At 46.0% G+C, this 13735-nt stretch overlaps 1 pseudogene; it reads right to left on the bottom strand.

The window, feature by feature from the left end:
- Positions 1 to 5118: 5118 nt before the first annotated feature.
- The window catches only part of LOC136548553 (uncharacterized), a 70275-nt pseudogene continuing 61658 nt past the window's right edge, over positions 5119 to 13735 (bottom strand).

Genomic DNA, 13735 nt, shown 5'->3' with positions numbered 1-13735 from the left:
TACTTTTGGATGTTGCCACCTCCTAGATGACTTGGTGGCATGGTCTCCGTCGAAACACACAAGAAGCTTGTGCATTGCTTCGGAGAAGTGTGGGGTGTTGTGCTCACCCCGCGGAAGCTGTGAAGAGCAACTCTAATATAGCGAGACGCCAAGGGCGACAAGTGGTCCGACTGTGTCAAAGTACTAAAGATAGTGGTAAGCACTCCATGTGAGAGAGTGTGACTTGCGGGTCACCACTAGCAAGAGAATTGGCGGCAACCTTGGGGTTGTCTCAATGGTGACTAGCTTGTTGGCAAACAAGTGAACCTCAGGATAAAAATCACCATGTCAACATTGTTCTTCCCATTGGTTTGCAATCCCCTTACACAAGCTTGTATTTATTCAATATATACTTTGTGCTTGTGTAGTTGCTCTTGTAAGTAGTTTAACTTTAGTAGCTTGCTAGTTGCCTTCCTTGCTTGTGTAAGCATACAAGTAGCTCTCTTGCGTAATTAGTTGTGCTTGTGTATTTGCTCTTGTAACTAGTACAACTTTAGTAGCTTGCTGGTGCCTTCCTTGCTTGTGTAAGCATATAAGTAGCTCCCTTGCGTAACTAGTTAGCTTGACTAGCCTTGCTAATTCCATTACTTAGTTTGTGTAGCTAAGTAATTTGAGCTCTATAATTTATCTTAAGTAGCCTTGTTATTGAGCATTGCTAGTGAGCTTAGGCTTTATGCTTTTGCATACTAGTTTGTGTAGGAGCTCCCCCAGTTGCTTGAGTACTAGTTGCATAGGTTTGTGTGACCTTGCTTCTAGAATTGTTTAGAAGATCTCTAGCTAGCCTAGCACCTTAGTTGCTTAATTAGGATCTTTTATAAGGTGCTTGAAAACTTAGATAGAGGGGTGTAGTCATGGCTAGACCGATAGTTTTAATTCCACATTTGTTTCGGTTAGCCGGCACGATTAATTTTTAGAAAGGACTATTCACCCCCTCTAGTCCGCGATCTCGACCCTACAGTCGCCCCTGCAGTGATCCCTGATGAGGACATCGCTCCATTGGATGCACCCACTGATCCTCCATGCAAGGCTCAATGACCCAAGCTTGAATGCGACAATTCAATCTAAAGGTGAGCTCGTTCTTAAGCGATCCTTTTCATTGTTTTGAGAATAGATCGCTATCTCATGATGTTATCTTGCTTAGAAACATTGGAGAGGGTCATGAAGTACTTGGAGAGAGGTGTAGAGGCAGAGAAGACCAGCAAGGGCATCTAGGACAAGTCGGAGGCCCAGGACCAACCACCAATAAAATGGACGCCCAGGACGCATATAGACTTCATTTTCGATGATCCACATATGCATAGGTTTTAATTTCATGAGAATTTTAGATTAGCCTAGTTTAACCCCTCCTCTTGGGCATTTTGATCCTTTCACTCAACAATGCTTTTATTGTGATGAATACTTAAGACAAGGGTTACCTAAACCCATCACTTAACACCTCCGCAACATGATTAACCCCTAGACTGATTCTAGCAATCAGCTAGGGGCTCGAGGGCTATACCCAGCTGGTGCGCACCCGCTGTATAATGACTAAAGCCCATGAGGCCCAAGCCTATGTCTCCCAAGGGCTCCACCAAGGAAAGCTAGCTCGGGGACGGGGCTAAGACCTGGGTGGATCCAGCCGCCCATCATCAAGGGGTTCTATTCGACCAAATGAGGCTCAGCAGAAGGTCCAGGGAGATGCCTCAGGCCTTCTAACAAGTCTCTGTCGCACTGTAGGTGCCTGACACCTTCATAGAGGACAGAGGAGCAAGATTTCTAGACCCTTGATAGGACATTGTTTCCCTGTCTTAGCGTGGTGTTGCCCGCCTATTTTGGCAAAGGGTCACACCGAGGCAGTGATAGGACACGACAAGGGGCGTGAGATGGCTCCCCACACACAAAGAAGATGGGCACAGTCGAGCCCACGTGTCAGCTTCCCTGGGCCTCATCCTTCCCTTGATGTACAACGGACGCCAAGGTACAGGTGACCTAGGGATGGGCCAAATGACTGAGTATCAGCCTGTCCCTGTCCTTGCCATCTACAAAAGCTACCACATATGCTTTGAACGCTATCGACTATGACCACATAGAGCGAGGATGCACCCAACGACATGAATACTAGGAAGGCAAAGCCCTAGTGCCTCCTTGATGCCCAAGGAAGCTACGAAACCCACCTTTTGTACTTCCCTTGCCCACCAGAGATATAAGGGAAGGCAAGGGACCCTCCAAAGGGGGATCAACAAATATAACCCTAGATTAGTTGAACTCAAGGATGACCAAGTCCTCTCGCTCTTCTACCTCCTCTATTTTAAATCCTCTCTTGAGCACTCTAACACGAAAGAACTCACTTGCTGGACGTAGGGCTTCGAATTGATTTACGATTGCACAACTTGACCGAGCTTCAAATTTGAGACTTCATTTGTTACCCATCAACAAACATGTCCCTTTTGATACATCCATCTTATGCTTGTCGAGTTGCTTAGCTCAATGATATTACACAATGAAGATGCAAGCCAACATAATGAGACCACCCATATGCATAAGACCATGTCTCTTCTCCTTTATGCACTTTGGCTTGTCATTTCTCCACTTATCATTTTTCATTTATTCTTCGACCTTGATCAATACAAGTCAACTATCAATATCTTTATATTCATGCAAAGTCATCATTGAGACCAAACACATCCATTTCCCTTTGTCTTATTATGCTTTATCAATTTGCTTGTCTTTTCTTCATTTGAGCGATACCATGAGTTTGACATGATCATTTTCAATGAAACATATTCAAAGCTCGTCAAACTCATTAGTCCTTTAATTGCTGTCATTCAACCATGAAAACCACTAGTGAGCCTAGATGCACTTTCAATTAGTGACACCATTTTCTTGTTGCCCAATGAGAGCCAATTGATTCAAAATCCTAGGCTAATTGTAAACTTCGACTCTCTGGAATAATCTTCTAGATAGTTTTAGCTACACACCTAAGCAGCACCCAAAGAGTAAATGACTAATTGACTCAATTTCGTTGCAAAATAGACTTGTTGGGCCAGGAACTTTCCTCCTTTTTCAAGGTTATCTCTGGTAAGAAACTTAAGGGGTGTTTGGTTTGTGAAATGAAGTGGTCCATCATCTTACTCTGGTATGAGGAATAAAGTTATTCCACCAAATTTGAGGAATGGGCTCATGATACGCCAACTTATCTAGAATAGGTTGGTTCCCTAAACCAAACACTCTATTAATGTTAGCTAACAGCCACAAAAAGATTTGAACACGAGGTTTTTGCAGTGTCCATAGGAGAAAATTCACTTGGTAATAACAAAGCATACTTTGGATATCCAACAACTTTGAACACAGTTCATGCAACATTCATTACACAGGTTTTGAAGTGATTTTGAGGACAGGTACGCAGCACTGTTACCACAATCTGATATCATTTTCAGTTAGGTCTTCAGACTTCGAGCACTTTTGATCTTTAAAGAAGTGTAAGACCCCCTATTTGGGCCAATTTCACAGTTTTGTATAGGTGCAGGTGTGTGTAGTACACATACAGTGCAGCATCGGTTATCTTCACAAAACCTGGATAGGTCCCAAAAAAGTCAGGGTCCAAAAGAACAAAAAATGAGCATCCCAGGTCCCCAACTCTCGAATGGATTCTTGATCTGTCAGTATATCCTGTCTGAGTGCCTATGCGGAAGTAACAACCTCCACTTTTTCTTGCCATAGCAACCTTTCTTCACTGATGGTCAGGGGCGGATCCAGGGCCCGGGCTGCAGCCCGGGGCGAGTCTATGTAGCCTCTGTAACATATGTGGTGTTTAGCCTAAAAAACTATGATCTTAATTAGACAGAAGGAGGCCTAAGAAGCAAGATCAGACTATTTTGAACGTGAATCAGTAGCTCAGCCTGAGGCGCAGCCCCGTTCTGGATCCGCCCCTGCTGATGGTCCGCACTACAAATATGGTTACAAGTTATTTTACTTTAGAATCATGACAGCCCAGTACATTGTGAACATAAGTTCTTGAGAGTTTTTTTAAGAACACATATTGGGACAAGCTTCCTGTGTAGCCACAATTCTCCAAACCAAATGGGAAAACAAATTTAAGAAACACAGCCATAAGTCAATTGTGTTTTGCTTCTCTAGAACACAGGATTTGTCAAGATGAGGGAAAGTACAAAAAATTATGGATTCGAGTACAAGGCATTATTTGGTACTCCATCCATCCACACTTTTCGATTTGAAGTTTGACCAAAGTAATATAAAAAGTATTAACATTTATGATACAAAATAAGTATCATTAAATTAATTATGAAATAAATTTTCATAGTAAACTAAGTTGAAGACATAAATGTTAATACTATTCACTATAAACTTGGTGAAAGTTAAACTAGTTTGACTTGCACAAATCCCATAGTTGCATCATTTTGTGGATGGAGTACTTTTTTCTCTCGAACAATTAGGAGAACGAATGTCATTGTATTAATAGGTAGAAAACAGTTCGTTTACATGCCGATTCCACAGCTTGGGTTAGTTCTCCAAAAGCTGAACTATGAACTTTCTTTCTTTGTGAAGGCCAAGGAGAACAGCCACTAAAAGCTGGGAGAGATCTCAACTATCTAGGAAAAAATATCAGACTTGCCAACCAAAGGATTAAGGGAAAATTCCCTATTTGACACCAAAACTTAAAATCTTCCCTATGTCATCTATTTCATCTTTTGTTTCATATTTGACACTTCCATCACTTTTTGGCTGTAACGACTTTAACAAAAGACCACCTTGCCCCTCCTATGTGTTTTTTTAGACATGTTGTGTTCTTGTTGCTGCATGTTTTTTTTTCCTTTTATTTATTTGCAGATGTTTTTTTCACAGTATGCCTAAACACAGCATACCTGAAAAAAACACATAGGAGGCGCAAGATAGTATTTTCTCCTTGGACTTAATGCTGTTATAGCAAAAAATTGACGGAAGTGTCAAATAGGGAACAAAAGATGAAATAGGTGACATATATGGATGATTTTAATTTTTAAGTTTTGGTATCAAATAGGAAAGAAGTTTTTCTAGTGTCAAATAGAGAATTCTCAATGATTAAACCAAATACGACAGAGGTTACCTAGATGCTGTGTCAGTTAGTTTGCTTTCAAAATCCAAGTGCAAACCAGACATGAGTACTTCACAGGCCCTGCCATACTCCTAAACAAAAAAGTGCAAATACATGACCATGTAATGTGACAGAGAATATGGAAAATCAAATGTCGTTGCTACTGAGTAGCCTAGCACACCTCACCTTCACCAGTATCAGAGCTGCTCCTTGAGCATAACAAGACTTTGATAAATCTGGCTCCATACCTTTATAGGTATCAGCATCATCCAGAGCATTGCTTTTGTCACCGGTATGCAGTGAGCAAAGGCTCCTCTTCGCATACAAGGTTGAATTACCAGGGTCAGTCTCCACTGCCTGTAGCCACCAAGTGTTACTAACTATTAAACCGAAGGTCAAGCTAATCCATAAAAGGCGCTACTTATAGCCAATCATAACATATGCAAATATACTTGACAATTTTAATCTTTAAACATTCAAACATTAACAAACATGACAGCCATCTAATTCAAAAGGATCCTTCTAACGAAGTTTAAATTGAGAATCTTCACAAAAAAAGGGACTCAAAAAGTGGTTGATAAAAGTTTGATAACTAGATCACCAGTTTTCTGGAGGATATATGACCAGATTTGTGTCCTTGGAACTTCAACATTAAACCCATAAAATAAAAGGCAATGACTATAGGGAAGTCAGAAGATGAGTTGAAAGAGAAGTACAACTTATATTTAATGGAATGAATAATGCAATAATTAACCTTATTGTATTCCATCATCTGAGAAAAGAATTAACCTTGGTATAGAGATTCAATGCATGAGCATAATCCCTGTCAGAGAATGCAGCATCACCATTTGCCTCAAAATCAGGTCTATTGTCCTCATGGAGAAGCGGGTCCTAAATAACATGGATAGCTGAAAGTCAGATAGACAGATGGATCTATGATGGAATGGAAAAAACATTTTTTGAATTCAGTGCTTCCATTCTTTAGCAATATTTTGCCCATACTTGCAGGTTTGGTCTTGAAAATTTTGCATGTTGAGTAATTCCATTGACGCTCCAGTCTGCAACTCTAGCCAAAGGTGTCGTGACAAGGAGAAGAATCCCAACACATTCCTGCCATCCTTTGATTGCAGCAATTTCTACTGGTACTCTACCATTCTGTTAACAAGGATATCAGAGACATTTTACAATCTCATGAGAGCATAGGGGAAAACAAAGACGTCCTGTCACACAATGAGTATCTTTTAAGTGGTTGCCACACAATGATTAGGATTACTATCACTAGAATGTGGGAAGGCAAGGAATTACATGTGATTTTCCAGGCTATGTATTTGTATTAGCATTTAGTGGAATATCACAAAACCTAGTCAATCTCGCAGGCCTCCACAACAGGTAGTACCAGAGACGCCCAATGGCTACTAATGCCTCCCTACCCACAAACAACTCTTCTCAAAATCTCAAGACAAAGGTGCTGATTTGGAATCACATTCAAAGGAACCAGGCAAGGAGAGCTCTCTCCCCCTTTTATGACCTATTCTTTGACTCTTAACTAAAAAATGCCAGTTTTAAGAATGAGTGAATGACCTTCCTGCCCAACCGACAAAGAGGATGGCTGATTGTAGAGACACACCTCACACCCAATATGGGGGGGTGACCTTCGTATATATAGCCAATATGGCTGGGTATACAAGGAATACAATCAAGTATACATAGTAGGTGCTAATTATAGCTAATCACACATAGACCTGCCTAATACCCGCTCGCAGTCTAAGCGGGAGGATCCCGGACACATAGACTAGACCTGAATCAGTAAATAGCTGTACAGGAAGACCCTTGGTCATGATGTCTACGAACTGATGAGAGGACGACACATGAAGAACCCGAACTTGTCCCAAGGCGACCTTCTCACGGACGAAGTGAATATCAATCTCAATATGCTTCGTGTGACGATGATGAACTGGGGTTGGTTGTCATATAGACAGCGCTGACATTGTTGTAGTAGACAACCTTTACCGAAGCAATGGAGACATGGAGCTCCTACAGGAGCTGGCGCAGCCAGCAGCACTCAGCCACCACATGAGCAATAGCACGGTACTCTGCTTCTACACTGGAGCGGGAGACCATGGTCTGACGCTTGGAGGACCAAGAAATCAGATTGTCGCCGAGGTAGACACAATAGCCAGAGGTGGAGCGCCAAGAATCTGGGCAACCAGCCCAGTCGACATCGGAGTAGGCGACCAATGATTGAACAGGGCCAACACCAATGTGGAGGCTGGAGGAGAGAGTGCCCTTCAGGTAGCGTAGAATCTGCTTGATCATCGAGAGGTGCGGCTCGTGGGGATCATGCATGAAGAGGCACACCTGTTGGACAGTATATGCCAAGTCAGGATGAGTCAGCGTGAGGTACTGGAGCACGCCAGCAAGGCTCCGGTATGCGGATGGATCAACAATAGGGGCACTAGTGGTGGCAGGATAACTTGGCATGAGTGTCAACATGTGTCATCGTAGAGTGACACTCAGCCATGCCGATGCGTTGAAGGAGCTCAACGGCGTACTGTCGCTATGATAAGAACAAGCCATCAGCGGAGCGAGTGACGGAGATGCCAAGGAAGAGATGGAGTGCGCCCAGGTCAATCATGGTGAACTCAGAGTGGAGGCGCCCAATGATCTGCTGTAGAAATGCCATCGAGGACGCATTAAGGATGATGTCATCGACGTACAGAAGCAGGTAGGCGATACTGGTCCTGTCTTTATAAACAAAGAGGGAGGTGTCAGAAGTTGAGGCGATGAAGCCGAGATGGCGAATGTATGTTGCAAAACGCTAGTACTAGGCTCGGGAAGCCTGCTTCAAGCCGTAGAGGGAGCGCTGCAACAGACACACATGATTAGGAAAAATAGGGTCGACGATGCCTGGGGGCTGCTGGCAGTAGATGGTCTCCTCTAGATGTCCATGGAGAAAGGCATTCTTGACGTCTAGCTGATGAATAGACCAGGCGCGTGAGGCAGCAATGCTGAGGATAGCCCGGATGGTTGCTGGTTTGACCACCAGGATGAATGTCTCGTCGTAGTCGATGCCATGGTGCTGGGAGAAGCCACGAACCACCCAGTGAGCCTTGTGGCGGATGTTGACGAAATATGGTCGGCAGTCTACCTAGGGGTATGCCCAAGGTAGTAGATTGTCGGCAGACAGATGCGCAAGCCACAAACAAGATGGTGATGCAAGACAGACACGAGGTTTTATCCAGGTTTGGCCGCCAAGAAGGCGTAATACCTACGTCCTACGTCTGATTGTATTGCTGTATGTCAATGAGAGATGTTTTTTAGAGGGGTCCCCTACCCGCCTTATATAGTCCAGGGGGCAGGGTTATAGATCCGGAAACTAATCCTAGTCAGTTACAGTTGCCATAGGTGGCCGGATAAGGATTCCTATTCTAACCGACCAAGATCTTGCTTGATCGCCAAATCTACCTTGACTCCTTGCGCGGGACTCCGAATAGGTTGGCCGAGCTATGCGTCATCTTTTGGTGGACTGGTCCCACTGATCCGGGCCGGCCCAAGCTTAGCCATAAGGGTATAGGGGTTAATACCCCCATAGCTAATCCCCGAGCACCATGCATTATGCTGCGACACACCATTTTAACCTTCTCCGAATAGTGTGGCTTGAGTTCTTGACATCTCTGACCACCATTGTCGCCGGAGAAGTAGGTTGTTCGAAGAATATATGGTGCTCTTAAGAAAAAAGAAAAAGATTTCCGTCTTGCGAAGTGTGCCCACTTGTATTTCTGAAAAGAAATGTAAGTGCGTCTTGAAGCGTAGCGTCCTTGATCATCAGAGGCGTAGGGGTTGAAAAACAAACACATTCACCGCAAGGTGAAGTGTGCCCACTTAGTCCCCGAGGAGAACGATCTCCGAGCAATGGTCGGGATAGTTCTCGAGCACGATAGTAATCCTTACAATCAGTCAAAGCATAGGGGTCGATTAAATAAACACATTCGCTGCAAGGTGAAGTGTGCCCACTTAGTCCCCGAGCCTGGTAGTAGGTGACGCAGGCACATGGTGCCAGGGTCTAAAAAGAATTTCCACTAGAGTTAAGAATCCAATCGTCGTACAGGGCGATACGAGATGCACCGGCAGGTGCATCGTACCGATGTAGTCCCCGGGCTTGCTGGAAGGCGAAGTATGAGCCTTGTAGCAAGGTCTAAATAAATGTCTCTCAACTGTATGTGAGTACAAATCACATGTAGCTGAAGAGAGCGGTCTCCAAGCAGTGGTTGGGACAGTCCCCGAGCACGGTAGTGGTCGGAGCAGTCCCCGAGCACGGTAGTGGTCGGAGCAGTCCCCAAGCACGACAGTGGTCTAGGTAGTCCCCGGGCACGGTAATGGTCAAAGCAGTATCTGAGCACGGCAGTGGTCTAGGTAGTCTCCGACCACAGTAATGGTCGGAGCAGTCCCCGAGCACAAGACATGCAGCGAAAAAACGAACGCCGCTTGTACCATTATTTGGTGTATTTATTTATCTTCTTATTCTGTCAAGTCCAATCAGACACGTCTGGTCAAAAAAGCAGACGGGTATAGCATGTCATACTGTCTTCTTGCCCTTTCTAGCAAACAGTCGCTTGGCACCTGTAAGGAGGTGTGTCAGTGTGGGCCCTCTCACACTAGCAACGAAGAGGCGCGTACACTGGTAATGAAGGGGCGCGTTTATTGCCATAGATCTCGAGGTTGTGAAAACAACTGTCTACGGCGTGTGCGCATGTCTCCCAAGAATCTTAGGCGGATGAAACAGCGGAACTGCTGGTTATTTATAATATAGAACTGGTAAGTTACTTTTTACCGATCCCCATTACCATTCACCGCCGCAGCCTTCTTCTTCCTCTTGCCAAACCCTATACCTCCAAAATCATCACCAATCACCCCTCCACCATATCTACCCCTTTAGCAAGGACAGATTAATGGCGAAGAGAGATGCCTAGAAGAAAGCCAGAGTCATGGCAAAGGAGTGGTGGAAGTCAAGGAGCAATGAGTAGACCATCAAAGACCTCGTCACCATGGGAGTGCTCCACAACAAAGCACTTGCGGGATGGTGCGTGCTGGAAGGAGAAAGCTACCCCGATCCACAACCAAGTGAGATTGTGGTTTTTGAGGATTTCTTCAAGTGGGGTTTTGGGGTTCCAGTGCACCCTTTCCTTCAGGGGCTCTATTTGTATTACGAGATTGGGATTTGCAATCTACATCCCAACTCGATTCTTCTTGTCTCCACCTTCATCCATCTTTGTGAAGCATATGGAGGCTTCTGGCCCCATTTTGACCTCTTTCGCCATCTGTTCTATCTGTGGAAGAAAGGAAGCGGCAGCTCGAAGATAGCCGGAGGCGTATACCTCAATCTACGTGATGGGATGAAGGCCCAGTACTTGCACTACCCTTGGAACACATCGCTGGACGACTGGTACAAGAAGTGGTTCTACATCCACGAAGAGCCAAACATGATCACCCTGTGCGACGTGGGGTTCATTCCGGAGAAGAAGAACAGCTGGTCAGAGAAGCCCGAGCACTTGGAACAGATCGCAGAACTGCTTGGGATGATCCCGTGGGAGAAACTAGATGGTCCAAGCATGGTCGGGAACTTCATTAGCTGAAGGATCTAGCCCTGCCAGAGGAGGGTACATCCTGGCTACGAATACCAGGGTAGCGCAGATCCAATGAGGACCAGGAAAGAGGCACAAGATAGAAATCAAAGCTAGGATTGGAGAGCTATTTAGCTTAGCTGATCCGAATTATGTCAGGTTAAGCGACATCGAGCCCGCCTTCAAGCTGGCCCGACCTCCCCCAAAGGTAAATTATGCTGCCTTGTACCTGTAGAGTTATGTTGTAACAAAAATTGACTATGTTGTCACCGTTATGTTTCCTAGAGTAATGGTCGTGACAGGGCAGCAGTGTTTGTGTCTCTACCCCTGGTGTGGATTGGCCGCAAGTTGCTGGCCCAACCGCCTAGACCAGTGCTAGGGCCAAAGACATAGACTGGGCCATACTTGGGGTTGGGGAGGAGGCAATGGCCAGGGCTGCTGACAAGCAGCCGGCGGCCAACAAACGTTGTTAGGCCATCTTCCCACTATCAGATGATGAAACAGAGGATGCAGACATCTTCCTGACTCGTCCCTCAAAAGAGGAGACAACTAGAGTCGACTGGAGAAGGGTGGCTCCTCCGTGCCTAGTGGGGATCACATCACCAACCACTGCAACGCAGAGGACAAGCAGCAAAGGGGTCGAGCACCAAGCCCCGACACCAGTACTAGTTGTGGAAAAAGACCCGGTGGCACCCGCCGAGCACGTGGAGCAAGCACGGTCGAAGAGACGCTCCTTCGCCACATCATTCCGTGCTTCCAAGCTATAAGTATTTGTAACCTTGATGTAAGCTTACAATTTGTATTGGATACTGTTGTCTTTTGAACTTATCTCTGATATATTAGGTCGGCATCCACCGAAAATCCCGATCAGCTAGCCGGGTGCGGCATGGCTTCGCCAGCAATGGCGGAGAGAACTGCCCAGCAGCCGGCTATGGAGGAACCTGTAGAAGAAAATCCACCGGAGCCTTAGCAGATGAGCGGCCAGACGATAGTCCCTGAGCAGCTGGTCAAGAAGAGAGCCAAGCCAAGTACAAGTGCTCCAAGCACTAACCCTACCGAGGGGGATACTTCGATGCCAAGGGGATCAGACCAAGCTGAGGAGCAGCAGCCGGAGGTGGCATAGAGCACGCTTGCCGATGCTATGGCTTGTGGGAAAGCCATAGTGGTCGCAGAGACTACAGACTCCAGACAAGCGCTGCTACCTGAACAAGAGGCCGAAGAGGACAAGGTAGAAGAGGTCTTGGGCCATCCCCAAGACAAGCGACAACATATATATGTGTCGCACTGGTGGAACGACCAGTGGGTTATGCATGAGGAAATCCCAGAGGTCGAAGAGACCATGAAAGTTGAACGAGTGGCAAAACGTCTGGTGACAGAAGTCCAGGTATGTTTGGCTTGACCACTTGATCCTGCTATCCAGTCGAATTGTCTGACTTAGTTTTTTTGCATGTAGGACTTGATGAAGACCACAAGGTACCTGGAAAAAGTGCTTCGACTAGATCGAGGGAATCACAACAAGCAATAGAGAACTGGTGGCCGAGGTGGAACGCTTGCGCCACCAACTTGAAGCCGCCGACCAGGAGAGGACGGAGTAAGAGGCACAGAACTAGAACCTAGTCATCCAGCTCAGTAACAAAGAGCAGGAAAAAACAAGTAAGTTGTCATTTTATCACAACAAGTGCATGACACGTGTTGTTGCATGGTTGGTAGTAATGGTTGTAGTGCAGGCTTAGAAGCGGAAGTAGTCCATCTCCAAGAGGAGAATAGCCGTGTGGCCATAGAGTGTGGTCGCCTGAAGGAAGACAACAAGAAATTGGCGCACGACCAGTCGCAACTCTAGGACCGCACAACCAAGATGAAGGAGGAACTGAAAAGTAAGTGTTCCAGACCACCTTGCTCACTCTGTTGCCCGCCTTATCCTGTCGTGGCATAACATTTTAATGTCTTGTGCGTGTTGCAGTTTTAAAAGTCAATGCCAAGAAGCATCTGGAAGCCGTGATGAAAGATCGTGATGGCTAGAAGGCACGATGCCTAGAGATCACCGAGGATCGGGACACATGGAAGAACCGGTGCTAGGAGGTGGCAACTGGCATTTTGCCCATCCTCGACCTTATCGACCCAGCGCTTACAGAAGAAGTGCCAAGGACGCCACAGCTTGGACTGGTCGAGAGATGCCAAAAGGCATAGGGATGGTTCCAAGAGTTCATGAAGGAGGCGGGTGAGTACATAGGCGCACATGTGCTAAGCATGATGCGTGCCCACTACCCCTTGATCGATCTCAAGCGCCTAGAGGCTGGGTACCCGAAGGAGGTAGATCCAAACAAGGTCGAGGAGCTTCGGATGACCCAGCTAGACCTGTCTTCAAAGATAATTGGTGATATTAACCTATGTGGAGGTGGGGCAACACCTGTATAGGGTACACCATCAACAAGTCAGCTAGAAAGGCCATCAATTGCGAGCCAACCAGCTGAAACCTGTGGTCTCGACCAGCCAGGCATCGGTGGGCCATCCTCTTCAGCTCGACCAGCACAAGAGTCCCCGAGACTCGAGCAGGATGTTAGGAGCAGCGAGCAGCGGGTGCCACGTGCCTCGACCAGCCAATAGAATAGGCTAGAGCTGTGGAAGAAGGACATAGTTGTGTTATTGTAAACTTGGGCCTCTTCAGGCAAGCTTGTAATAACATAACTGTATATCATCATAAGCTTGTTTGTTTTGTATAAAACGTATTTAAGCTTGAAGCTCATGTTGGTGTAACTAAGTGAGAACATGTAAATGTTCTGTTTAGTTGTACCATTTTACTCGACACGTCATCCTAAATGGTTTGTACGGCCCAAATTTGCCATGTGGTCGGAGTGTGAGGTGCGTGACCTGTGCACACGTAGACACGGACAAGTCAAACCAGGGGGACCTGCCGATCACCCGTAGCATAGAGAGCGGATCCCATGCATGCGTTGGGAGGAACCGGAGACAGGGCCTGCTCCGAAAACCCTAGAAGGAATGGTGG

Source organism: Miscanthus floridulus, chromosome 4 (assembly GCF_019320115.1).
Source record: "Miscanthus floridulus cultivar M001 chromosome 4, ASM1932011v1, whole genome shotgun sequence".
Lineage (NCBI taxonomy): Eukaryota > Viridiplantae > Streptophyta > Magnoliopsida > Poales > Poaceae > Miscanthus > Miscanthus floridulus.
The sequence above is the reverse complement of the archived record's forward strand: the minus strand, read 5'-3'. Positions and strand labels throughout refer to the sequence as shown.